This window comes from Symphodus melops, assembly GCF_947650265.1.
Source record: "Symphodus melops genome assembly, chromosome: 2".
In the NCBI taxonomy this organism is placed as follows: domain Eukaryota; kingdom Metazoa; phylum Chordata; class Actinopteri; order Labriformes; family Labridae; genus Symphodus; species Symphodus melops.
The window spans coordinates 14,186,761-14,212,504 of NC_136692.1; the positions used below are offsets into that span (position 1 = coordinate 14,186,761).

The 25,744-nt window shown below is 38.8% G+C and overlaps 1 protein-coding gene across 2 annotated transcripts in view; it reads right to left on the reverse strand.

The window, feature by feature from the left end:
* Window positions 1-16,668, reverse strand: part of LOC306820255 (protein ELFN1-like) — a 107,065-nt gene extending 90,397 nt beyond the window's left edge. For both annotated transcript variants that reach the window (XM_079338054.1, XM_079338053.1), the window contains exon 1: window positions 16,183-16,668. The gene's annotated coding sequence lies outside the window, so the exon portion shown is untranslated. The remainder of the gene's footprint in view (window positions 1-16,182) is intronic.
* Between the last annotated feature and the right edge of the window lie 9,076 nt (window positions 16,669-25,744).

Consider the following 25,744-nt stretch of genomic DNA (forward strand, 5'->3'; position numbering starts at 1 on the left):
GCCTGTGGTATTCTATGAAAAGGGAATCTTCTCGTTTTGGCTTAACTGACAAACAAACCACTCACAGCTAAACTCACCATGGAGAATTTAAAAAGCCCTTCTATAGTGGTGCTGTAAATTGTTTAGCCAAAATCAGACATAGTGACAACAGAGAGAGGTTTCAAATTCACTCTCCAGGTCATTCAATCTTTTAGTTAAATACAAATGTTACGCAGCTCACCCAAATGACACTCACATTAATGCCTTTAGATGCCAACAAGGCTATTCCTAGAGTTGTGTAAATACAGTAATCCCTCCTGTATCTACTGTTTTGTGTAGAGACATCTGCATCAGAGAGGTAAGATACCTTTTTGAGTCCCTTAATCTGAATGTCTAAGCAGTTTACAATGGACAATGTTAACATCTTTATTTAGCACTGAGCTTCAGGTTCAGTACTACGTTCAGATAAAGTTCTTATTTTCTGTTGAAAACAAATAAATAGAAGCCATTTCCAAGACACAGAAACTTTGCATGAGAAAAGAGGTCGTTATATGAATACAAAATACAGATGTTTTATTTAGAAGTTCTTGGTTGAAAAAAAAAGAAAACATTCTACTATTTTTACCATGAGCTTTAGCAGCTCTGCCTGGCTGAGCCTGGTGGGGTTAAACAGGCGCTCAGTTGTTTTTTTGGGGGTTTTTTTACTTAGAGAATTTCAAACAAGCAGTAAACTGAATGATTGACAGGTCCTTGCTGCACTCAAGAAATCATTCAAGCCAAGAAGGGTGAGAATTGTAGTTAAATCCTCAAACAGTGTGTTGTATGAAAAATCTATTGGATGGCAACAGAATTTGACATCTTTCGTGCTAAGTTTCTATCACTTTGCATTGTAACTGAAAAAGGCGGAATCTACGAATGACACCAAAAGTCATGATATTCACTGAAGAACTTCCCTCTGACTCAAAGACGTTGTAATTATTGAATCGTATGGCTTGCATAGTACAGAAATTCCCCCCATGAGTGTGTTGCAGAGGAAAATAGCCACTTTATGGATCAGAAGCCAAAAACACTAATTAGGTACAGTAAACTTGTGTGATAATATGCATATACTGTATATTTCTGCATTCACGACAGAGAGGCTGAAGGAGCCAAACTAATATAAATACAGACAAGATTGAGCCACTGTGCATCCAGACTCATCACAACATCTTAAACCGAGGCCATTTCAGCTCATTTTTTCATCCACTGATCACAAAAAATGATCATGTCACTCAAATCAAAGGCTGCAGTGTTTTTCAGTATTTGGGCCAAAACATAAGGAGGCCTCGTTGGTTTCTGGTGGCTCCCGGCCCATTGATACAGCTGCTGGCTGCTTACTTCAAAGGGCTAAGAGGATGGAAGAAGTACTGCCAAATATTCTGACAGTAACTCAATGCTAATTGTAGAAAACATGGACAGTCGGACAAGAGTCAACTGTTCAGCCATCACAGAGGGCTCCATTCACACACCCACAAACAGGAAGCATGACCATTTAAGAAGAGCTTCACATTCTCATCGTATAACACACTCAGGCGCAGATCCCAAAGGATCTCATTACTGTGATTGGCTTCAGGACTTTCTGCTGATCAGGAAACCCTTTTATGTTAAATTTGCATTTCAAGAGCATAAAGTACCTTAAATGCATGTGCTTGTGGCGCAAGAACATATGTATCCGTGAGTGTGAGTGGTTTTTAAAAGGAGTAATAGAGCAGCAGGAGCCAATGCAAAGACAGGGAGAAGAGGAAAACAGGTGAGCAGGATGGGACAAAGGAGGGGTGAGGCCATGCATGGTCAGAGAGGTTAGACGTGAGCTAAATAGCTGAGTTGGCAACTGTAGAGCGGTAGGGAAGAGGAGGGTGAGTCACGCTGCTGTGTGATGAGGTACAATGTAAGGACAGTTGACTTTCTGTTTCTTCCTGAAGGGATATGTTCTCTATGGCTGGAAGCAGTGAGCCATAAGTCTGCATACTGTGGTGTTTTGTCTTGCTTTTCCTCCACTTTATTTTTTATTGTCTGTAAACTGTAGTGCTTATTTTTGCAAACGAAAAAGAGATACCAAATTCTTGAGAGACGAATTTAGTAAGAAGATAAAATGTAGTAATAATCCAAATTATTCAAGGAGGTAATGCAGACACAGAGACAGCGCTGCTTTTATTCAGCCACAAGTGAACAAGTAAGGTCCACAGCTGATGTCTGGCCCTGCATAAACTAACTGATTGATGCAGTGGTTTGAAGCATACACATCCCCGAGACAGTAGGCTTATCAGATCTGAAAGCACAGTCAAGTTATTTTAAATACAACCAGACTTGATTTTATAAGTCTGGAAGGTATCAAACTGCCGACAATCACAAGGTAAACATTAGTAATCCATCATGAGTAAGAATTTGCACGTATTCCATGGCTTAACACAACACCTTGCCCGATCAAGAAGGATCATGTTACATCAAAGAGGGTTCCCTTTTGTACATATTGGCCCATTGCGAATGAGTGAATCCCTCACTGAATGAATACTAAATATTGTTGTTCTCTGTTTAAGGCCTGGCTTCCCAAATGTGTTGAATGCACTGCTCTGGTCACTGTTCACAGTTTCTTCTACACAACTGAGGAAACCGTTTCTCTTCTTCATGCTTATTTCCAAACTAAAGCTTCAATAACAGATTTACTTTCAACAATAAATTGAGTAGTTGATCACCAGCAAATTAATCAGCCACTTTTCTCTATGATAAAACGAAAAAGGCATTTTATTTAGTGTTTTTGACATTATTGCGCTTTGAATTATACAGGAACTTATATTAACATTAGGAGGATGTTTTTAAAGATGAGAGGTCAAAAGGAAGGATTTTATGTTGTTTATAGTCTACCACCTATCAGTTGTTTATATATGTATGTGCATATGTATGCTGTGTATCTGATATATATGTGTTTCTACCGACATTACGGAATCCCTGTAAAGTAACACATACTTTTTAAATACCATTTCCTTTTGGTCATATCTAAACGATGAGGTGAATACCAGGAGGTCAACGTTCAGGGTTGCAATTAGCTGAGGTTATGCATGATAGGCAGCTGTAGGGGCACCCACCTGTCAATCAAAGTAGCCACCACCTAAATTATGCATATCTGTAAGCCTTGTGAAAATTCACTACTATACAGTGACAGCAGAGAATGTAGAAAACACAGCAGTCCGGTATCACTACAGTTTGGTATGGTTTGGTTCCTCATCCCGTTTGTGTTTCCACAGCCACCCGTGCCCTAGGTTGCGTGTAAGCCGGATGCCGATAGCCGTACGTAATAGCATCACATGATTGCAGCTAACCGCTAACTAATAAATTCCACAAAGGAGAAAAAACGCAACTCATACAAAACCAACAATGGAAGACATCCAGAAATTCATCTACTCTGTCACTGGCATGTGACTCTTTATTACAAAAACTCAATCCAGCTTTGTGTCAGAGAAAGCTGTGTGCGGCGTGGAGATATACAGACGTAAACAATCACCGGTGTGTTACAATCAGTGGTTTAAACAGCAGAGCTTTGTTTGCCAACGTAACACGGGAAGTGACGATTCTTTCGACCAATCAGCGGACTGCAGTGTTTAGCGCCACCTTTTCGGCTCGATATTCTTGGCACCCCAATGGAAGGGTCCCAAAAAGTAGGACGGAAACACCACAAAATGTGCGCCGTACCGAGACGAACCAATGCGAACCGCTCGGTGGAAACGGGGCTTTAGTGTGCCAGCATCAAGTGGCCATTAAAGAAACATATTTAGCACTTTGGCTGCAATTATCAACCTGGCGGGTCGCTTCTTGGTTTCTTCATTGGTATGTGTGGCCCATATCTTAAAACTAAAGCAGCGAATAAGGCCGGTTACCCTTTGGTCGCATAATGTAATACAGCATAGCTGTGTGCTCATACGGCGGTTTGAGAGCGTCAGCTTTGTTCACCTAATCTGTAGCTTATGTGGATGTATTTTATGTAACACAGAGACATAATAATCACCCAAATTTTGTGTGACATGCATACAGACAATCTGTTCATCAAACTGTGATGTTTTCACTTTACACATCGCAACATGTCCTTGAATGAACGTTGCCTTTGTGATGCAGGAAGAAGCTCGTCCCAACACATCTCCTTCTTTCTCTCCTCTCTTTTGGTCTCTGTCTCTCATCCCACTTCCCCACCCAGCAATCCAGTCCTGATTCTAAGGGACGTATCTGGGATTTAATACAATTTGTAGGGGAAGGAGGCTGAGAGGGATGAATGATATATTGACTTCTATATAAAAGCAAGGCTGGGGTGGTAATCTCATTTCAGGATGCTTTGATGAGATTCTGGCCTGTTTTCTCTCCCAGATGATGTGACTTTGGTCCTGACATCATCATGCTGCTGCTTGCTGGTGTGTGTGTGTGTGTGTGTGTGTGTGTGTGTGTGTGTGTGTGTGTGTGTGTGTGTGTGTGTGTGTGTGTGTGTGTGTGTGTGTGTGTGTGTGTTTGTGCTGGTGTGTGCAATTGCATGTGAGTGCTTCATGCTCCATGATATGCTCCTCTGATTTTATCTAGAAGCTAAAATTCTGTGCACAGCAGAGATAAAATCTGTATTATTTTGGCTCTCTTAACAGACACTACTCTCCTAAATGTTTATGTTTAAGATATTTTTAGAATAAGACCAGCTCAGCTTAATAAGACAGTAAAATAGTTTTTAAACTAGCCAGCTTGCCCTCTAATGAATGAAACATTTATGAGCTTCAGCAAAGACAATGTGAAAAATGTATCTGGTCCAAATTTAAGGAAAATCTAATGTTGTAAACCCTTACCAAAAAACATTGAGTCTTTTCTCTTAACGATGCAAATAGGGTAAAATCTCACATTTCTTTGACAGAATACTGTTTTAGCAACATTAAATTTATTGAATGTAGAATTGTATGAGAATGTTTACTTACATTAACTCAAATATGTCCAACATATTCAAAGGCAGAGAATTCTGTAATTTTATAGATATAACTAGACGTGTCTTATCAGCAGCCGTCATGATGAGTATACGGACATAAAGTGTTTATCGTTGCCAAGGAAACACCGGATGCTACGTCGAAAACTGCTGCATAAGGAAGCAGGAGCTGCTACTGAAAGCTGATGTTTGGTTTCTGTGCTGCTGTGATAAAAATGTCATGCAAATTATACTTGGATACATCATCTGTAAACATATTTTATTTCTCAGGTCAGTTCCAACCGTACATATTAACTACAGTCAACATGAAGTTCGTTTTAACAGGGGGAGTAGCAGAGAGAACTCCTGTGATTCCCTGTGAGCCTCTACATCATCTTTTGTTATTGTTTTAATTGAGAGCACAGATTTTACATTATGTGTGGTTAAAGTATACAGTTCATCGTCAAGCTGTAGGAGACTGATCACCTAGTTAGCTCTTACTTTGTCATTCATACTTTTGTAACAGGTGAGTCAGAATCCTTCAGCTCTACATCCAGCCACCTGCTGTTGGTCAGCTCCTTCTAATCTTAGACCATTGAATCTGCCAACTTCACGAATTTCTTGATTAGTTTTGCATTTTCCCATGACAGTGTTATCATCTTTTTAAAATGATGATCCAATGAACACTGTTGAGGGGCTAACAATAAGCCAGTCAGCAATGCTGACAGGACAAATATAGCCGTCTAGCCATGTCTCTGTACTAAGTTGAACAGTAACAGAAATCGCTGCTTGTACTGAAAAAAAGTGTTTAAAAAGTGCAATTTAACTTATTTGGCTTATGGATACAGCTATCTTGGATGTTCAAATACAAATCAAACATCCAGTGTTGATGTCTTGCTCTGCATGAGCAAATGGTGGACACCCGATCCAGACAGGTTTTCTGAGAGAGAATTCACACTCTTTTCATATTCCTGAAGATGATGACATGATCCCCGTTCCCAACTCGAGTCACTACAGTACTAGTAATATCGTTTCACCTGATCCACATACAGCAGGGTTTATTGGATTTTTGTTATGAACTCTTATGACAAACATATTGCATTTCTCTTCTTCTTAAAGGCAGAACTAGTATTTCCTGTGCAGGATAGACAAGAACACATCAAAGCACACATCCTGTACAATTTATGAAATACATCTTTGGTTTTACATGCTTATTCAGGTTGTTATTTAATAAGAAATCCTCCCTGTATTTTAAATCAGTCTTGTTATATTATTTGTCTTGGTTAAGTTTATCTATCAGAGCAGTGGAATCTTTGATATAGCTCTGAAAGAAACAGTCCTGAGCAGCTGACAGCTTGTTTGTCGTTACCCTGGTTTCTCAGGGTTGTCATGGTAATCCATGTCAGTGGAATCTCAAGGGGATAGAGAAATGGACCGGAGTAAGCTGCATCTAACATTAAGCAATTGTGATACATTTAGAAACTCTTTGCCTCTGCCTTGCTTAACATCTTTTGAGTGTGTTCTCTGACAATGTTATTTAACCAATGAAATAGTCAGTGTTTCTGTGGGGGGGGTTTATAAACCAGACACTTAACAGATTTTTCTCAAACAAAATGTTCTAAATAATTTGTCCTGCAGACTACATAACTGTTATTTTAGCACTTTCAATCCTGAACAGCATGTTTTTACTGCCTCAGACATTGAAATTAAAGAATACATTCTCTCTGTGTAAAACTCAATAAAAAAGACATTTAAAGTCTTTGTTCAGATTGGCGCACAAATCAGATTTTTCCCTAAATCCGATCTAACTGACTGAATGTCCACATTATAATTGTAAGAGATCTGATCTGATCTGCCTGTAACAGGTTGCGCCCGGGAATTACAACTGCAAAATGGTTGAGAGATAAGTATGTAAGTAAGTCTATTTCTGATTCAAACAATCTTGAGGTGCAGTCTGTCCACTGGCTTATTTTACTGCATTTTTTTTCATTCCTGCGGTTTACTTCCACTGACCAAAGTTAACCTCCAGCTCACTGGATTTACGTCGTTGTTATTGTCAATGGAGTTGCTTTGCGAGTGAAGCAGAAGACACATTGAAGCGACCGAGACATTCAGATTGAGTCAGATCTGTAGAAATTCTATTTCAATCACAATCAAAACCACCTGCAGATTTGGAAAAATTAGATCCCATGTGGCTTTTTTGTGTCCAGAGTGGCAAAAAAAAAAAGACAACATGTCATATCACAACCCAAGACTTAGTGACAGGGAGAAAATGAAAGGCCTTCGAAAAACATCCATTACAAAATAATTTACATCTAATATTGCTTTTAGTCCCACATTTAACCTCTACATATGACTAAATGCACAAACACTCACAGAAACACAAAGCATGTCACATTTGCAACACCCAGAGTGCAAACTGCAAACAGCTGTCAAATACCAACGCTGTTTCTCTCTAGTTTCCTTTTTCTCGACTCTTAGACACACACACACACACACACACACACTCCAGTATGTCTGAGACTTGGCTACAAAAACAGGATAAAATGCACAGCGCTCTGGGAAATTAAAGGATTATAGGAGGAGAGATATTTAGTTTTTCTCCACACACACACACACACTTTGCCTCGTTACTTCCGACCCACAGACACAAAAAACGTACAAACTGCCTTCCTTAAGTGACATAAACATGCACATATGACCTTTGACCTTGATTAAATGACAAAAATGCTGTCCACTGCCACATACAGTAATTACTGTGACTGTCACAAAACCAACTTTCAAACACACACTCCCCCACCCAAAAAACACACTTATGAACTTGGCTGCCAAGCATTGGTATTTTCCTGGTGTTACTGAGCGCTAATTGACAAAAGGTTTGTACAGTTTAGCCTCTCTTGTGGTTGCCAATTGGCTGTTCTAACAAAGCTTGTAAATAACTGGAGCTAAACCAAAAAAAAAAGACAAAGAGGGAGAGTACACAGTACAGAAATGTCAGTGAAGTGTAAACCCCTAAAATGTTTGGCCAAAAGGCCTACAGGTTGCAGCGAGTATCAGCCAGTGTCACCTCTAACATTATATGTGATCATCACCTGCATGACTTCAGTCCATGTACTACAGGCACTGTACTGTGTAAGCATGTGTAAACTCCTTTTCCAAAAGTTAATAAATATATATCAATGTAACAAAACCACTAATGAAATATATGAAAGATAGTAACATGATTTCACACTATATCCAACAGATATAAACAGTAATAATCATAGAAGATTGCTAGTTTTTAAATAGGCACAAAGAAATCAAACTGTGACCCGTTTTATCTAGCTCTTGCATGTCATCTGGCAATGAGAACATTTGTTGTTTCATATTTGATGTTAAATTATCAATTAAACTTTGTGTAGGTTCAAGTAGGTCACGGAAGTCATACGCCAGTTGATTGAATCATTGCTTGTGATCACACACACACACACACACACACACACACACACACACAGATCACATCAAGGCTGTCCACTTAAACACAACTTCCACCTGATTCATTTCTGCTACACCAATGCAGCACACACACGTCTGCTTATGGCAAAGCTTTGTCTCCTCCATCCCAGCTGCCTCTTTTCTGCATCAAGCTTTTGGTTCACCCTAGTAGTAGCACTGTGCTTCCTGCAAAGCTGTGGTATGCTTCTCAGGTGACCCAGGGAGCATCCCTCGAGCAGAGCATTCAAGGCCGAGCAACTGTATCTCAATTACTGCAGTAAAATTGTTAAAGTTATAACTGGGGTATTCGTTATTGAATTACTATTTTCTAGACTGATGTTTCTTGTAATGGCACAGTTTTACAATTCAGTGTGATAAAGACCAATGCATGGGCGTCTGGGTATTAGTTATATAGTGTTATAGAATTATGATCATTTTGGATTTGGATAGACCTATCGTTAAATATGAACTTGTATTTGTATTTCTTGTGTCAAATTGCAACATCCTTGCAAGTATCAGATCTTCATCTCTGGTTGGTTAGTTAATTCATCTGTCATGTGTGTGTTTGGTGAACTCCACTTCTGAAGTTAAGGTGTGTTCTCATTAATAATGGCCATTTTAGTTTTCTAACATAAATCACTGTGCAGACTTCTACTGTAGCTTGAGCCTCATTAACACTGGGCTGTACACCAGTTTTTTTCGCACAAACCTACCTTGTGAAACATTGAAGTTCAGACCTCTGTATCAAGCACACGCCTGAATTTCAATGCTGCTGACATACATACTGTGAGAAGAAGAATATTCTATGGATGTCAGTTCTATTATTTATGTTCAAGTCTGTTTTGGAAGCTCTTCTTATAAAGTTCAGAATCAGAGCAGATATGGGGTGATACAAACCAACAAATTTGAAATGACATAGAAAACCAAAAAATATTGTTTTCTCCCTGTTCACACATACAACACAAATGCACACTATATTGTGCTTTATCGCACAATGCTTCCTTTTGATCTTTTACTGTCACACCGAAATAAACAAAAAATAGAACAGTTGTCAACATGATTTAGAGATTTCTGTTTAACGCTGCCTAAGGCTTGCAGTGGTAAGCTTTCATGTAGCCAGCACATCTATGATTCAAAAGGATAGGTTGGAGAATATACATCTCAGTATATTTTAAACAAGGCTACAGAGGGAGGGACAAGCAGTTCTCACATTTTTTGCCATTAACCTGTGAACGTGCATGTGGAGGCACTGTCACTGTTAGATTTTGGCAATTAATCCCTGAGGGGGAAATGGTGACTCAAGTTTGCTTTATGAGACGTTAAAGCTCTGCCTCTAAATGACTTTTTGAAGTTTCTAGCTGACTCATTGAACAGAGAGAACACGTGAAACAGTCTTTAATAATTACTTGAAAGCTTGAAATATTGTCCTGAAGACTCTGGGGGAAAACAAGGCAGTTGATGGTCCATTTAAAATGTACAATCTACAAAAAGTGTAATGCAGTGGAGAGCTGGGTAGTATATGTTGAAAGCAAAAAGTGTAAATCAGAATTTCATTTCAATGTAAGATTACCGGTAAGCTACTTAAAATGGGTTTTAATGTATTCTTTATTGTTTGTATTTTCAAATTAATTTCTTCCTTTAGTTTACAAGAGAAAGGGCTTCCGTGGAGACTACATGTAGTTAAATGTTTTCAATAAGGAAATTAAAGAGCTTATGAGAGGTTAGAGAGGTTATGTACATGTTAAGCAAATAAGAAGCTAGTTAGCTGATTAGCCAATAAACTAGTTAGCTTATAACTGGAGGGTATACTTTCTAGAGTCGTATAAAATGGTTCCATTAGCACAATTATGTTTTTGAATGAATACCACAAAAATAAGTCAAGTCTTTGAATCTTTTTTGTAAACATTTGACAATAATAAGGGCTGTTCTCTTAAGAACATTTTTCTATGATGGAGCTATTGATTGCAACTGGTGTGATAATAGAGTTTGTTGGTATTAAAGAGGCCTTCGCATCGTCTTTCAAACAGGGAGTAAAAGAGTTTTTAGAATTCAGAGTCCCTTCAATTATGAAAGCTATCTAAGCTAACAGAGAGAATTATTATTGCCCTTCTTCATCATCTTCTCTGTCAGAGCTTCTCTCCATATCTTTTGAAGAACATAAAGGAGATACAAATGATGCCCAAACCCTGGAGAAATTTGTTACCAGAGAATAGAAAAAACATTGAGAGATGCCTGAAAGATAATAGAAAAGAGACCAAAATAAGAATCTCCCTGTTGCTCTCCCGCAGCTAGTATCTCAGGGTTTTTGAACGACAGATCTTTATCAGGGAATGGAGGAAGAGCCAATGTGGTGCTCAGCCATAAAAGGTAATGCCATTTCAATAGTCCGGGCTCTAGTAGTTAATGGGACAGGCTGGGAGATTTCTTCTCTTCGCCCTGAAGAGGACCTCAGAGCAGAACATCAGAACATCAGAGAGGTTTTTCAAGTCTGTGCCAGGCCACAGTGTCTCCAAACTGCCTCTGCACACAGAGACAGTGCTGTCTTCAGAACAGAGGACAGAGGTAATGAAACAGAATAGAGACCAGCAAGCTAGGAGGAAAACACATCTATTGAGCGCTTTTCCCCATCTTTCCCACCCTTTTGTTATTTCTTTTTTCCCACTGCTATTTCATTTCACCCTGTGGCATCGCCATCCTTCTCTCTATCTATCTCTCTGTCTTTCTCACCTCTCAGCCTCTCACCCATCCCTTTCTCCCCCGCTGCTCTTTCTTCCACTCCCTCTCTCAGCATACACACCACGATCTCTCCTTGATTTCCAGAGAGAGGCTGGTATAGCAGCAGCCGGCATACAAACTAGCTGACTCAATATACACACACAAACACATAGGAGGCATATGGGTGTGTGCATTCTGGTGGTATGGAAAGCTGCAGAAACAGAGGAGAGGAGAAAGAGGGAGGAGTATAGAACAAGATAAAAAGAGAAGGTGTGAGACTAGCTGGAGAATTTAGGTTCGGATTAGCTCTACTTCTAGCATGCTGGCATCAGCAAGACATGCGTCAGCATACATTAAGCAGCTCATTCATCATTCACGCTACAAGCAGGAGCTATGAGGTCACTGTTGAGTTGGCTCATTGTTTTAAAAAGTAACACTCGGGTTAATGGAAGCAGCTTGAAGGAATTCTTAAACTACTTCTTAAGGCCCAGACTGACTTCGGTTTTTATACAATTCCCAGAAGAAAAGGGAGAGAGCTGAAATTTGATGAGCCTCTGGCAAAGTTTTGGCACTGTTTCAGTGCAGAGAGTGAAGTGTAATTCCGGTTCATGAGATCACTGACCTACACCTAAAAAATGCCTTATGGGCTTCATGTTCTATGGTTCACCCATATTCAGGAAAATATATAGCACTTCCTCATTTAAGCCTGAGGTATAGCCATTCAATAAATACTTTTTTGCATAGGGTTTGAAATATCCTGCTGCTTTTGCCTAAAACAACCTAGTAACATTAAACTGTTAATATTTTCCACTGAATCTAAAAATTCCCCCAAATATCTCTTTAAAAAAGTCGAGGGCCACAAATCAAACAGAGATGCATATCTTGATGATACATATAGTCAGCTAAATCCCAAAAGGTTACATTTATTCCCTCTGAATTCTTAGAACAATATATAAATACATATTTCATAAATCTTGTGTACACAAGATGTAGACCTCCTGCATACTAAATGATAATTATTTCATCATATTTAATCTTTTGAATACACCTTGCAAAATCCATATAATCTCTCAGCACTTTAGGGAGTTTAGAAATGCAAATAAAGTGTTCTGTATTATACCATTTCGATGTTCAAAAAGTATTTATATAAAAGGAGCAGCAGAAGAAGTTATTCAGACAGACACCTCCATTCCAAATGTTACTCAAACATAAATCTCACAGTGTAAATGTTGCAGATTGATTCTCTGAATGGATACAAAAGAAGCACAATATTAAAAAACTAAACTTAAATGCACTCAGGGAAAAAGAAGAAGTGGGATGTTCAGTTGAAAACACATATAACTTTTGAACAATTAAGTTCAGCACTCCATCAACTGCACTATTTATTCTCTTTTGGAACAAACAAACAAACAAACAAAAATCACATTGGATTGGATGAAAGACAAATCAAATAGAGATTTGGTCTAACAGAGCAAACTGCCGGTCCCCATACTTTCCTATTTGCATATTTTATCCATGCACCAGTGTGCATGCGCATGGGTGTGTGTGGCCTGTGTGTGGTTGAGCGGTGTGCTTTGTGTGTATGAGGAAGCAACTTGCAACAATAACTTCCTAATTACAGTTCCCAAGTGTTAGTGCAATCTTCCTGAAATGCTAACTAGCCCCCTTCTGGGAATATGGTACATTATTAATCCATGTGCTTTCTTGAGCGTGTGCATCCTGAGCTTGGAAGGAAGTTTGTGTGTCTTATGCACAAACGTGTGGAAGCATTTTATGCTTCTGTTAGCATGTTTGTACACATCCCTTCTCCTAACACAAAAGATCTGTTCACACAAACCAATGAGGATATTGAAATATGTAATGTAATGAGCTTTTTGGTGTGTTAAAATGCTTCACAGACATTGAATAATTGTGAGCTGAGCACAATTTCAGCCCAATGTAAAGCTTATTTATAATGTATTTGTATTTAGATCATATTTTGATTTTTTTTTTTAAAAAAGAGAGAACAAATGTATAAAGGTTTAATCGACATTTACTCTTGAAAGCTCTCTATGCTCTAAAATGCTTAAACTGTGGGGCTTGCGCCTGTTAAAATATGGACGACTTTGACAAACAAAGACAGACAGGACTTGATTTGAAATTTAGCTTGGGAATTCCCCCAGATACATGCTCCATGGTGCTCCCTTTTAGAGGCAGCTAAAAGGGGCAAAAAGATGCAGTAAATGGATGTGAGAGCAGAGGGAGGGATCTCCCATTACACAGTCGTGTTTCCTTAGTACTCTTGGAGAAGTTGCCCCAAAGATATGCCTCTGGGTACGAAGATATTACCATGGATGGATAGCTCACTCCTGTGTCTGCGGTGAGTGATACACAGAGATAAGAAAAGGGGAAAAAACACTTTTACAACTTTATGTGAAAGTTGAAAGCTAAAACAAAACAGGGTGTTAAATCAAAAAAGCAGAGAACTTGAACCCATCACATTTCATTTGTTTGGTTCCTCCAGACATCCTGCCAGTTCTTCTCAAGAAAGTTGTCACTTTTGATTAATGCTGTGTGTAGAGAGGTTTTGTGTTGCTCTACTTTGTTATTTTTTAGGTCTCAAAAATCCACGTTTTTTTTTCATTCATTCATCATTATTACCCTATGTGAATACGATGACAAAGTTTTAAGAGCTTAGGGGCTCCACAGTATGTTGGATATACAGTATACTATCCTGTATAGTTTATACAGGCAAGAACAGAAGAATTTAGACATTTCTCATAAAAAAGCAACATTTGTATATGAATTTCCCATTGTAAATTCAGCTATAAAAACACAATATCCGTGACTGAAATGCATTGAATTCAAGTGTAAAGTAGGCTATATATTTGAAATACTTAACCTGTGTAACTGTTCTGTTTGTTCAAATTCTTCTGTTCAAATTCTGATGGTCATATGTGCAGAATGTTAAAACACAGATTTGGATTATCAGATGATGATTATCAGTAATGTAGCTATCATTGCTGTCCTGCCTTTTGCCCTGACGATGTCTGTGTGTAAGTGTTGTTGTTGGTGTTCTGCTTGATGTTTGTTTTTTATGAGACCAAAGACAAATTTCCACTCCGTGGACAATAAATGAAATGAAATTATGAAGTGCCACTCCTGTTACTTCAGTTTGGTTACCAGATTAACAAACATTTTGTTCCATCTCGCTCAACACTGCTCTTAAACTCTTGAGACTGGAGAAGTGGTGCTGCAGCGAGCACTGCAGTACTAATGCAGGATGAAAGCAAGATGAGCGACCTCTAAGATAGTTATCAATGAATTCCCGGGACGACTAAAGACTTCCTTGTGACTGACGATCAGTGGCCTTGAAAAAAGCCGAGACAACTACTTCTCACCCCCTCCAACGCATAATGAGTCATTGAAGCTGCTCAGTTTTAGTGGAATCACTGAGTATCTATTCAGTGTGCAAGGAGAGGGACCCTGTTCATCCCACTTTCTCTCTCTCTCTCTCTCTCTCTCTCTCTATCAGTCTGTCTGTCTTCCTCTTCTTTCCCACTCTCTCCCTCTGTGGCTCTCAGCCAACAATTGGAGTCAGTCAGTGGAAAAACTCTGTTAGTAGTCCATGCCCTATGGGACAGAGTGGCAACAACATCCATTTACAACAGATAGTGGGGCAGTAGGCAGCCAAAATGTTACTGGTTTAGTGACTTTTTGTCACACACATGCACACATTTGAAGACTGGGCTTAGACTGCACATCAGGACTGTTTTTTACTTAAGCTGCATATACACAATTTAACCGGGAAAGGCTTAAACGTGTGTGCTGAAGTAGTGATAAACCACTGCATGCTATATATGGCTGGATTTTGTAAATTTCTGTTCTACTGGAGTTTTAAACACATTTCATTTAAAATATTTTCTTTGATCTGGTGTTCGACACTGGTGTTGAAGGTCCAACATGTCACAACACTTCTTTCATACAGGTGCTAAAATGGGGTTGGGATCTAAAAGCCACAATGTATTGTTTTTATGCTCAATAAGCCATACAATAACCCGTCATTCCGTGCATAGAAAAATATATATATTCCCAGCCCTTTTTCTTTGATGGAACCCTAATCTAAGATGTTTTAACTCATCTCTGGTAAAACATTTCAAATGTATGTTGTGCCTAATTCTAAGGATGACACCTTTGATTTTCCACCTCTAGAACCCAGAGCGACTGGGCCAAAACATGCTGCCTCTGCTTCCATTTACACCATCATTTAAGCAATCTGTCAACTGAATATGGATTCCAGCATGAAAGTCTGTTGTCTTTTTGTGCCGGTTTAGGGTATGGATTTGTGCACATTTGAAGCAGACCAGATGCATTTAAGTGTTTGTCAGTGTCGCAAACGTGTGCGGTCTCAAATAAGAAACATGTTGACAAGAACATACCAAAGAAGCAACCATTTGGAAAAATACAGCTTAGAATTCAGCAGGTTGACTACTTCACTCAGTGTGCAGAGCCGCTGTCCAAGGTGCTGAACGCTCAGCCTGCCGGACTGCGGGTAAAGGGCTAAGCCGTGTCTCTCCTCTCTCGCTGACTCTGCAGCATGTCCCAGGACGAACACTAAATTAAAGCCAAGTGATCAGCCTAAATGTGCGCTAAATATGAACCATTTCAAACACGTCCCCGCTCAAAGTTACACATTGAAATTGTGCAAGAACTGGAGGACGGGATGGTGAGGCACCGCACACATTCAGTCAAGAGCCGATAATGCAAATAGGGATCTATGTTTCTGCGTCCGCGCGAGCAACGGAGATGAGACAAGAGATGAGACAAGGTAGGCTGCGTGAGAATAGACATCAAGCACACTCCAATCGTTTATCACAACTACACACTCAAACACACTCACTAACACTGATTGGGTCAGAGCCGCTGATTTCAGAACCGCAGGAATGCCTGAGCTGTTGGCGTAATTCAAAGTTGCCGACGCAATGCGAGTCCAGCAAGCCATCACACGTTACGCACACATGTAAAGACGCCAAACGCTTTTAGAGCGATATCTCCAGATGTTTCCACTTTACCTGATCCAGATGTGCAGGAAGAAGAAGACGCGGTTCCACCTCACAGGGTTCAAAACGCTCCTCTTGCTCGCAGCCTCTGTCAGTATCTGTGTTTGTGTTGATGTGGTGTGTTGGTTTTTTAAAGTATTTGTCACTGATTTGTTTCCAGCTTGCACGTGTCTCCTCTGCGGCTACTCAGTGAAGAGCAGTGACCGGGAAAAGCTCGGCGGTCACAGCAGCAGCAGCCTGTACATGCAGCGATTCACGCTCGTCAGGATTTTTTAAGGGATGCAAAACGGCGCGTGATGTGATGAGCTGCCTCCTCGCCGCTGTCTCCCTCGCTCTCCGTCTCTCTCCGCTCTCAGTTGCTGCCTCTCACACTGCGTCAGGATACACTCCCCCTCCTCTCCCTCTCTATTTGACTCTCTCTCTCTCTCTCTCTCTTCCTCTCTCTGACTGAGGAACAGACGGTGATTAATTCGCTGGAATTCAGTTCCCACTCTCTCTTTCTATATGTGCCTCAATCTCCCTCTCCTCTGAACTGAAGCGACCGGCAGCCAGCTGTTCTGCTGGAGGAGATAGAGGGGTTACATTGCACTTCACGCGCTGCAGACGGACATTTAGATTAGATCCTGCCTCCCCCTTTTTTGGAGCGGGAGATAGCTTTGATAAGAGCTGCACTATCAAGCTCAAACTGGCAAAGTTCTTGGCAAAATTGTATCAAATTTAGGCAGTTCTAGCTCCCCGTGGGAGTAAGAAAAAAAAGTCCTACAATGCATTAGAAAAGTACTGATTTTCGGAGTAATGGGAGCCCATGTTCCTCAGCGTTTTTCTGCTCTCCAGCAGGTTTTTGATGCTCGTGGAGGCAGAACAGACCTACCAGAACACTCCAGAGCACTCCAATGTTATTTGAGCCTGGCTGTTTGCCTAAATGCACTATGGGGGCAACTTGATGTCCTGCCAGTGGACATGGTCAGATTAACTGCCTCTTTAGTATACAGGAACAGGCATACGTGCGCTCACACAGGCATGGAGATGGATGCAAAAAAAACCCTGAACATAAAAGGAGGAAATGGGTGAATATCACGTTATAACAGCCGTATGGAGCATTTTCTTTAATAAAAACCATGGCTGTTGTTCAAAGATCTGGAACACTAGATAGCATACATCTATGCTATTTCCTCAAATGACACATTGCTGGATATAAAGACTATCTCTCTATATATAAAGCAAGTAATCTGCCTTTATATGCCTGCAGGTGATGGTTTACATTGGTACGAACCATAACCTTCCAACCCCTATAATGCATGATGGAGTAATTAGGAATTGGGGGGGTAAGCAGCAAATGATGGAAAGGAAGGGGGAAATGAGGGATTTCTACGACTGGATGTCTCTGTGAATAGTGCACAATAGAATACGAAGGATAGAAAAGACAATGCTGAAATGATTGACCCACTTAATAAACTTGCATCTGCTCCAGAAGCACATTAGCAGCTGATCTTTGACCTGAACCCTGACATGTTTGATCATTGCTCCATAGGGATGAATACATAATACAGTCTGATATTATTATTGATGGAATGAAATGATCAATTTGATGTCAGCCAATGTATCTAATATGCAGTGGTGCTGTGGTGATGTTACGGACGTATTTCAAGCTGTTTTGAGAGCGTTGCAAGCTTCCACTTGCTTGCCACACTGAAAGGTTTGAAAAAAACAGAATAGCTACTCATTAATAAATGAAATCGTATTTGTTTAATTGTGTGGAACAGTCTCAATCGAGAACTCCAAGCCAAGACATTATTCTCTTTTCAAAATATTGTACAATTAGGTTGCCTGACTGCCTTCAGGCATTTATCCTTGGACTATATATTCCCACCTGGACTAAGACTTTCAGATAGAAATAGAATGATAGTTACTTTATGATCACTTTGGGGTAAACTGTGCTTTGCAACAGCCTAGGAAGGTAGTGAGATACGTGCAGTCACATATGGGTACAAAAGCCATTGTGTCTGTTTAGCCATGGAAAAGCTGACAAATGCACCTAAAGGGTAAACACTGTTTCTTTACAATATGGGCACACATTAGTGAATATCTTTAAAGTCACTCAAGTAAGACATATAACATGAAGTAACATATTAAGACAATGTAGTATTACTATATGGGTTTTTTCAAATGTTTTTTTTTTATTATTATTATTTAGTTTTGTTTAGTATTTTGTATATTTTTGAAATAAAAAAATATTAAAAAACAAAAAAACAGTAAAAAAACAGTAAAAAAAACTCACAAGTGTTAAGAAGAGGAAAGCAATAAAACTGGTAAAACATCTTGCTTTTTTAAAATTGTTTTACTATTTTTGTTATTGGTATCGTGTTTACTCTTAAGTCTATGAATGCTACACTTGTTTAGTCACTCTACTACTTCTTCATTTACATTTGACAAAGTTGTTCCAACTCTTTAAAAACAACGAAATTCAAATGAATGAACACATCAGAAAATAATATACACAAAAAGTCACACAATGGGGAAACAAAACTTTTAACTCGAGAACACTATCGCTTAAATTAGTAACACCATCACTAATGCTGGGTGATTTTTACGCGATATAATATACCCAATAAAAAGTAATTGTCATCAGAATACATCTAAATATGACAATGCATAATAAAATTAGTGTATTGTTCTTTTATGTTCCAAGTGTGCAATGTCGAACAAAATGAAATTAAGTATCATGGGGGAACCCTGTTAAAATGCTCCAAAATTACAGAAAAATTAGGGGGGGGATGAAACTTGAAACTTGGTCTTTGGTCCACCCATTACTGGGACATTTGAGCTTCCTGAAGGCACAGTTTCCTTGACACATGAACAGCTGCAGGAGAGAGAAACTATTTTGGGTGAAACTTACCCGAACACTGGCCTGTAGGAAAAGTATGTTTTGGAGAAGGGAAACACTCGTGCCTTCAAAGACATCAAAAACAATGCTGAAGCTACCTAGGGACTCATGACACTTAGACAAATGCAGCATAATGACAATCATGTAAATACTTTTGCTCGGGTGAAAATCACCCGGTGATTGCAAAAGTGCCATCTGTTAAACTTTAGTCATGTGATTATTCCCTGAGCTAAAATACCAGAGGTTTATCTATGATGACACTGTCCCTGAGTAAGTCTGATGTGTAGCAAAATAAGCTATTTCAATTGCTTGTTATTATAAAAGTAATTAAACTTTTTGCAAGATTTTACAAGAGACAGGGAGAGACATTCAAAGTATTGAGAAAAGTAAGCTATAGAACATTTGTCACTGAGGTCACCCATAACTACAATGCCTTCTTCTTCTGCCCTTCTTCAAAATTAGATCTATTTCCTCATTTTTGGACACTGGATCAGCTTTAAATATTACATGACAAGAAAGGGAAAGCTCAGCTACAGTGCGCTGCTACAGACCTGCAGGTGACAGGCTGCACACCTTCAACTCCTCAGTGAGGTAACCCTCTCTTTTTTTCTTAGTCCTGCTGTTCTGTGGGAAACGACTTGCACTGTGCACAGCATGAAACTAGGTCTGCTGCTCTCATGAAGGGAAAAGACCAATTAGTGTCTGACTTCTTTATTAAAACAACACAAGCTTCTCGGGCTGTACTGTAAACTATTACAGTCGTTTCTCTACTGTAAGTCTGACAGAGTAGCTTCTGAATGAGTGTTAGCTGCTGTTAGCATTCTGGGACCTCTAGTTCTACTTTAACCACTGGGTTTCCTTAACTAATGGATTACAAAAAGTTGAGGAAAAGTACTTACAATAACTGACAAAACATGCTAGGGAGTTTAAACTAGAGAGCTATATCATTATTTTTATCAGTTATTTGTTTATAAAATGAAGTTTATTACAGAGGGCAACAAACAAAAGGAGAAATGGGGTACCAGTAGCCAGTAGGTCAGTGCGTGCACCCCATGAACATGAAGCTTCAGTCCTCCAAGCTGATGGCACGGGCTCAAATCCGATATGTGGCTCCTTCACCGCATGTCCCCCACTAACTCTCTTAGTTTTTGACTGTACAATAACCACATCAAAAAGCCCAGAAATAAAAAAAATAAAAAAAAGAAGAAACAAAGATAAACAAAAATAAAGTTTGATTAAAAAAAACAGCCATATCAAACAATACAGCCTCATAAAATACTTTTAAGAGTGACAATATTATCCTCATAACATACCGCAGAGAATCAAATCACATGTATAAAAGTACCGTCAGAGGCAACTGTGAACTAATGCCAGAGTACAGAGATGTGGCATCAGCCCATGCAGATCTTTCATATTAGGTGAATTAAGGGAGAACTGATTTGCTTTTTTTTAATGTGTTGTACATGTACTGGGGTTTTAGCGGGCTACAGCTTTGCAAAGAAAAACACTGTGTGGAGAGTAAAAGATGCCAACCTTATCTGCTGTTGTACAATCCTCGAAACCATCAGCAGTCATTTAATGATAATCAAGCTTTGATGCAGCCAACCATCCATTGTGAGACCTTCTTTCTCAACCTAATTCTGGCTCCCCAAGTTGCTCGCTGGACTGTAAATAAATGCAGCAAGTGGGAAAGTCAGTCTTAGTCGAAGGACTTTTATATCCAACTAGCTTAGTCAGTTAGCTAAGTAATGAAAACTTAGCCGTCCCTGTCAGAGATATTTTCGACCTCTTTAGCTGATGGGCTCTGAGATTAAAAGATAACAGGTCTGAAAATGTGGTGAGTTATTCCAAAATTATGAGACACTTTTATTTTGAAAAGAAAAGGCAGCTCAAAAAATGTACAATTTAAGAACATGTTACATGTAACCATTTTCTTTTGGGGATATGGCTGTTTAGGTCTGATGTGTTTAAGCTTGCTAATTGTGTCTCAAAAGCTGGAAAAGAAGACAAGATATTCGGTTGAATGAAGGTTTGTCTTGCTTTTTGTTTTCTACTTTTGTTTAGTGACGATGAATAAACCTGGGCTTATGACAGTGCAGTAGTATTACACAATAATAAAATCTTCAAACACCAAACATCAAAAACTTAAACCCATAAGAATGATGTTTATTGTACAGTAATACCCTATTTTTGAACAAGATGTGTAAATGACACAAAACAATGAAAGTCTAACAATGAGAGAGGAAAGTCATTTAAGTGGTAAGAGGAGAAGAGCTGATAAGACCGCTGATACCCAATGACAGCAGAAATGTGAGTGAGCATGTGAGAGAAGGATGAATGATAAACAAACAACCACGAAGGCATGTCTAAACAATCAACAAGAACAACCTTTTGTTAGTCCAACCAGATCCAACCAGTTCCTTCCCAGCGAAGACTGCAAGGCTGAACTCTTTACAGAATTCTTTACTCCTCTTACTGACACAACTACAGCTGTTAGTGAGAGCAAAACATCCCTGTTCCATGAGACATCAAGAAGCACACAGTATAAACAAATAAATTAAATGTTCATCTACAGCTTCTTTTTTTTAATTATGATTAATTATGGCGGCTTGTAATAACCGAATAATAATTGTAATAAGCTTAATTTTCCAGATAAATCAATGTGTACATATCCACCTCTGAAGATCCTAATTATAATAATCATTTCTGCCTTAAAAAAAAAATAACACACACACAAAAGGCCAATCCCAAGTCTGCAAAAGACCAAGTACAATTTGGTGACAATTGTGGTGGCTTAGTCCACTTCTTGTATAGTCCATGGATTATTCAGATACTATCACAGTGATATAATCCTGTCATGTCATTTTACTCATTAAAAGCAGTTAGATGTGTTTGAAAAGGTTGCAGTCGAGTGCAGTGACCTCATTTAGGATCCTGGTGGCCTGAAGGGAGATGCTCTCACTTATCCACTTTGTGCTACGCCTGGTGTTGCTGGTATCTTCTTGCAGCCAACAGCAGAAGAAAAGGCCACTATCCAGGTCACTAGAATCCTTAATGGTTATATTCTAGCCTTGCTCTTGCTGCGCCTGGTGTAAATAATCTTCAGGCGGTGTAGACCACAGCTTATTTTATGTACAGCTGATTGAACCACTCTTTGCAGAGGAAAGGGTTTGCGTTAGGGAGTTGCTAACTCTGATTAGCAAGTAGCTGTCACAACTACTTGTCCTTTTCCCCTTCTTTTCCAAATAATAATAAAAAAAACAGCCTAAGTGTCATGAGTTTTGTATTTCATTTCACCTTTACTGTATTCCTTGTGTGTATCTTAATTGTCCTAATTATTTTCCTGCCATGTATTTTCCCTTTTTTGTGATTGTGTAAACCTCCCTCATTGTGTTTCTCTGTGACTTGTTAGTCACATCTGTGCTGATTACACCAGTGTGTATATTCTCTTAGTGGTTCTTCCCTTCTGGGGAAGAACCACCCCCCGTGGATTTAGCCTTGTGACAGTTTTCACCCTTTTTAGGGATGTTTCAGTTTTGATTTTAATTTGGATTGACATTGTTTTTCTCCTTTAGGAAGACAGTTGGACCTTTTCACATACATTCATTTACTCGATGTTTTGCATCGGTGACTGTGAAAATAATAATACTAACTTTATATATACAGCACAGCATTGTAAAAAAAAAAAAAGGTTTACAAAGTGCTTTTACAGCCAAAGCAAATACATCAACATTTAGGACAACAACAGAACAGCGAACAGACGAGCCAAACAGAAAGTAAAAAAATATAAATGCAAATAACAGGAATAATATAGAAACAACAGGCAGGTATGAAGAGGCCGTTAAATACAACGAAGGAAACTTAAACTCAACCAGGAGAGAACTAAATTAAAATTAAAATTGAGGGATTGGGACGACATCACATCACAGACTGTAAGTGGAATGAGAATAAAAAAAGGGATAAGCGAGAGATGGTAAAATGAATAAGGCAACAGATGCAGTGCCCACAATCATCTAAGCCGCTGTGAAGACGTCGTCGTCATGTGTAATTGCATGATGATTCTTTTGACAAAAGCAGATTTCCAAGAGAAATCCTTTACAAACTCAAAAGTTTTACAGAGCCTTCGAATAGCCAGTGATAAAACTTTTCAAAACTTTTTTAATCACTTTTCAACAGTTAGTGTTTTTTAAAAGTCTTTCCAACAGAAAAATGCTTGCTTTTAAGTACCTAATTGAAGATCAATTTTGTATCTAATTTTCATCTTATAGGAGGATAGAACAATCTTATGTTTACTCATTATTTTTTGGATGAAAATAACATGTACCCAGTGTAGAAAACTCTTTTATACATTTCCCTTGTGACAGTCTAACATCATTTAAATGTAGTTGTTTCCTGTGAGCTATACATGACATCATGAATATAGGCCTATCTATGAAATCTGCAGAGAGAGTTGTAAAAGGACAAGTGTTTGAAAAAGTTTTGAGGTTGTAGCTTATCAGATTGTGACATTTATTGTGTGATCTAAATTGAAGTATATTGTGGCTACAAAATAGTTTCTTTTCCTGTCTGCCATGGTATGTTTATAGAAAATCTGTACAATTTGTTGAGTGTGAGAGGATTTCTTGAAATAATGGCTATTGTTGATGTCCCAGATTGCTGAAAAATGTTCCACGTTCAGCCTCTTTTGTAGTTTCACAGGGAACATGTTGATGTGTTGTCACATCACATAAAGATATTTCACTACCTTTGGCCAGTTTTCTGAAGACACAAGAAACACAGAGAGAGCAAAGAGAATGTTTATTACGATGGATGTTTCATGTGGGCGTCTTTACACTGTCAGAGGATGTTTTAGTATGAAGGTTACTGTCACTGTTCTCTTTCTTCATCTTCCATTGTGTTCGTGTGTCCTCAATTAAACTTTATCTAAATGACCTTAATGGGATACTGGAGGGGCTACACTATCATTCATGTGATCTGATTCATTATGAGTGAAATGTGTCAGCTCATACAGTACACTGACTAAGCAGTCATGTCTAAGTAGCCACGGAAGACATCTTCATACCAAACCGGGAGTCAAATAAAATATAAACAAATATACCATGCAACATACATTACATTTTAGATATGTATAGTATGTAGATTGGGTGCACTAAATCTGAGTGGACACGAACAAATAATAGCTATTAGCACATATTAATTGATGCACACTATCATGTAAATATGAGAAATCAGATGTTCCACTTTACAATGTCATTACTTTTCCTTTGCTACATTTGCGCATTTGTTATGTTAACTTGATGACGTTAAACAAAGTTAGCACATGAGGAAATTACAAAAAACATGATTACATCCATTTTATCACTATATTATCATATTTAGGTTTTTCTCAGTTTATTAGATCACTGCAATGCAGCTTCACAAGTATCCTTAAAATGATGGCCTAATGGTCAAAAGAATGCTGTCCTCAGCTTGTATGCAGGTGGCGTGTCACTCATTCAACAGGTTGCGGTCATTGTGAGGAAATAAAAATCAAACTACAAATGAATAAAATTGATTTATTCTTTTTGAGAGGGGCATTTTCCTTTAAATCACAGTGATGACTTGGAAAAATAGCTTTTCAGTGGTGGTCTCGACTGGTCTGACCAAGACAAGACCGAGTAAAACTTATTTTGATTCTTAGGAATGTCACTTTCAAAAAATGGTCTCAAGACCAAGAACGATTTCAAATACTAAAACACTTTTCTTTCTGTAAATCAACATGAAGACAAAACTGCAGTAAACGCTGTTATACCTACAAATATACTGACAGACAGAAAAGAAGAAAAGGATGCTGATTGGTGGAGGCTTCAAGATGATGGAGGTGAGAAAGAGTCTATAAGGAGAGTTGCTTGACTTTTTTCTTCTTCTTTTTTACCTCTGTCACCATGCAGCTTGTTATTCACTCTTATTTGTGTGCATTGTTTGGTGGTCTAATGCCAAGGTTTTTCAGAAAACTATAGTAAAAATACAGCCTCAACACTATAACGGTGTTACACTATTGTTTGGTCAAATTAAAGATGGATGACAAATTAATAATTGACCTTGTGCTGAGCCTTCCCCTTGACCAGCAACTGTCCAAGCATAACTTAACAACAGGAACAAGGCACTGCAGATCAGTCAAGCTTTGGATTTCTCAGCATGCTGAGGCTGCCTGCATGGGGCTGTGGTGAGACACATACTCAGCATTTAAAAGACTGTGGAGGTTGTTGTCTTTTTTTAGTCTTTCCAAAAACCAAAACCACCACAGCAAATGTGTAAAGAAATTAAACAGTGTTTTATGAGCTCTTAAATTAGTCCCAATCAAGGTCATGCCTGCAGAAACTATGCATAGCGTAATATGATCGCTACCATTTTAGCTAATTTAAAAGGAACATGTTCAATGTTTAAATAGCAAAAAATACAAAGGTAGATGGGTGTTTCAAATGCAATCTGAATGGTGGAAAATCTCTACAGCCAGTGTGGAGATAAGGATTTCTAAAGTGTAAGAGGAAGTTGCGGGCGTGGGTTAAACAGGAGCATAGCATCAGTAGGCTATAAGGTGTAGGTGGGTGATTTAAATAGCCAAAGAACATACATTGAATATGTCATCTAAGGAACATTTCCCTTCATTATGCTTCACAGAAGTTTAATCTTAAAATGCCACTGTAATGT